Source organism: Nanorana parkeri, unplaced genomic scaffold, assembly GCF_000935625.1.
Source record: "Nanorana parkeri isolate BGI_ZX_2015 unplaced genomic scaffold, ASM93562v1 scaffold125, whole genome shotgun sequence".
Lineage (NCBI taxonomy): Eukaryota > Metazoa > Chordata > Amphibia > Anura > Dicroglossidae > Nanorana > Nanorana parkeri.
The window spans coordinates 196,625-200,077 of NW_017306393.1; positions in this window are offsets into that span (position 1 = coordinate 196,625).

Here is a 3,453-nt window from a genome sequence, read left to right on the forward strand (position 1 = left end):
GGCCACTCGGTGTATATAATAATCCGGCCACTCAGTGTATATAATAATCCGGCCACTCGGTGTATATAATAATCCGGCCACTCGGTGTATATAATAATCCGGCCACTCGGTGTATATAATAATCCGGCCACTCGGTGTATATAATAATCCGGCCACTCAGTGTATATACATACTGTACAAAGGTGCGGGTGTGCCTGCAGGAGTGGCAGTGCTGGTGGAATGAGGGAGCGGTGCCGCCCGCCCCCGGCCCAGTAATAATATTAATTGTTTTCCCTCCTTACTCCATATTATTGGCCATGGTTCTGGAACAAGCTCATAGAGGTGTGATGTCAGGTGTCCACCAACATTTACCAATATAGTGTGTTTCTGCCTATTCATAAAAATCACCGCAGCTCATTAGACATGTGCGATTCGTTTCGTTCCGAATCGAAATTCGGACGAATTTTCGTAAATTCGGACATTTGGATGTATCCGAATTCCGAATTACAGACATAACGAATGCAAACGAATCCGAATTTCCATTTCCGAAATTCGGTAGCGTTCGCACGAACGTTCGTTTTCGTTTTCTGTTCTTATTCGTTTCGTTCATTGGAGCAAAGTGACATTAGAGAAGGAGAAAAATATTTTTTCCCCCTCAAATGTCACTTTTGCTGCAAACGAACGAAACGAACGTTCGTGCGAACGCTACCGAATTTCGTCCGAATCCGAATTCCGAATCCGAATTGACTTTCACACCCGAATCCTGAAAAACGAAATAACACAAATCCGAATTTAAAACGAAACGAAACAAATTTTTTGGCAGTGCACATGTCTACAGCTCATTATTTCTAGTCAGGGCCGGTGCAAGGATTTTTTCCTACACAGGCGAAGGTGCATTTTTGCGCCCCACCCCCTCAGACGGCTGCTTCAAAAAAATATTTTTAAAGGGTTAGAAAAAAAAAAATTTGGTTTCGGTTTCGGCCTGACATTTTATTTTTCATTTCAGTTTTGCAATTTCCTTTTTGGTGCACCTCTAATTTTTTTTCTTTAACTTTTTTTATCACTTTTTTATTTTTTTTATTTTCTTTTACTTTTTTAAATATTTATTTATCTGATTATCTTTTACCTTTTTTTATAATTTGTTATAATTTTTTCCTTATTTGTTACTTTTTTAATTTTTTAATCCTATTATCTTTTACTTTTTATCATGTTTATTATTATTTTTTTAACTTATTTTTTCATCATTTTTATTTATTTTATAATGTTTTATCAATTTTTTTTAATTGCATTTTTTTTTCTTCACTTAACTTTATTGCGATCACACAGGAGCTGACAAGCCCCATGTGCGATAGCGTGTGGAGGTGACAGGTTCTCTTTATTGACCCCTGTCACCTCCAATACTCCAATACAGGAGTTCTAGTGTGCTGGAACTCCTGTGACAGCTGAGAGGAAGGGCTGAGAGTGCAGCTCTCCCCCTCACTGTCTCCTGAGAGGATCTCCGTCGGCAAGAAGAGAAAGGTAGCTGGCGGGGAAGGGACGTCCCAGACGTCACACCTCATCAAGACGTGGCTATATGTTAGCGCCGGCCCTGTTTCTAGTTTGGTATATACTGTACCTTATAAACGAAGTATACTATTATCATCTATCTTTATTTGTGTGTTGGTCCATTAATCTGTTTCAGGAGCATCCTCCAATGTTAGCTCCTGAATACAGCAAGACTGGAAATCGGAAGAAGGACGATGACCAGAAAACGGCAATGTGACGTATGACTTATTCTAAAGTCAGATAACACAATATGTGCAATATGAGAGGCCATAAAAAATGCCCTGAAATGCAGCACAATCATGGAGCAGCAACCACCCACCTCAAGAACACCAACAGCAAGAGCCATCGAACTTCCCTTCAGACTGGAGCGTGGATCCGGACGTGGTGTTCCACGAGAAGTTACCCAATGTACACGCCTTTGATCTTTCTGTAAAGGGTGTTCGGTAGTCCGGCATCAACGCCAGGACCTGCCGTAGATTTGTATTATGCGTATAAGGCTTTTTGAGAGTTGCTTTTTTTAAATTGTGTGTCCTCTTGAGGAGGTTCCCTGAAAGGAGAACTATGAGATGAGTGCTTTTCACTCACCTCGTAGTTCTAGCCGACCTGCGACAATGAGACTGTCACAGGTCGGCTCAGTAGATCGGGAGGTGAGCGAACACATACCTGCGTTCCCTCACGTCTCGATCCTGTCACTGCAGAGAGCCGTGACAGGGGAGGGGCTGGATTCCCCTCTCCCCGCTCCGATCTGCCAGCGCTGATTGGCGGAACGGACGGGGGAGGGGGCGGGTACAGCTTGCTCTGCCTCTAGATAGGCAAGGACAGCTGTCACTCACGCAGCTGGGCGGATCCGGCACAATTGTCGGGATCCGCTTCAGCTGCGGCGTCTCAGTATACTACGAGCTGTAACTCTCTATATACTGAGCCTAGGGTAACGGGAGGACGCTAGTTTGTGTCCTCCCGTTACCCTTAGGAGAACTATGGGGAAAAACACTGACCCCGTAGTTCTCCTTTAACTTTATCTCTTGATGACCACGCATCAAATTTTGGCTCATACAGATCTAATCAAGAGTCTATGGATATGTGAGTTAGAATTATTTCGATCTGATTCTCTTCTCCAATTTCCATTCATCTGCTTAAAAATGTTTATGGCTGAAAATGTAACCCTTTGGCAGTCACTCCCACATACCCTGTTTCCCCAAAAATAAGACCTACACCCAAAAATAAGACCTAGTTGTGACCATTCCCAGGTCCGGTGGTGGCATAAGGGGGAACTTGAAGAGCCGTGGGAGAGAATCAGCGGTGCCAACGAAGCCGGCGCCAGAGGAAGCGAGGCGGCACCGGAGGGAGCAGAGCCGCATAAGCCGATGCTTCCTCTATAGCCCCGCCTCCTGTCACAGGCGGAGTCATACCAAATGCACTCCGCCTGTGAGGAATCCATAGTGAAAGCGCGCTTCGCTCATTCTGGCCAGCGATTGGTTAGGAAATTGCTCTTGGAAAGGTACAGCGCCCCCCCATTGCCCTGATCACCCTATTTTTGTACATGAATAAGTGTGGATTGTTGTACATAAAAAATAAGACCTCCACCAAAATAAGACCTCCCCCAAAATAAGACCTCCACCAAAATAAGACTTCCCCCAAAATAAGACCTCCCCCAAAATAAGACCTCCCCCAAAATAAGACCTCCCCCAAAATAAGACCTCCCCCAAAATAAGACCTCCCCAAAAATAAGACCTCCACCAAAATAAGACCTCCCCAAAAATAAGACCTCCACCAAAATAAGACCTCCCCCAAAATAAGACCTTCCAAAAATAAAACCCCCCCAAAATAAGACCTTTCCCAAAATAAGACCTCCACCAAAAGAACCCCACCCCCAAAATAAGACCTCCACCAAAATAAGACCTCAACCAAAATAACACCTCCCCAAAATAA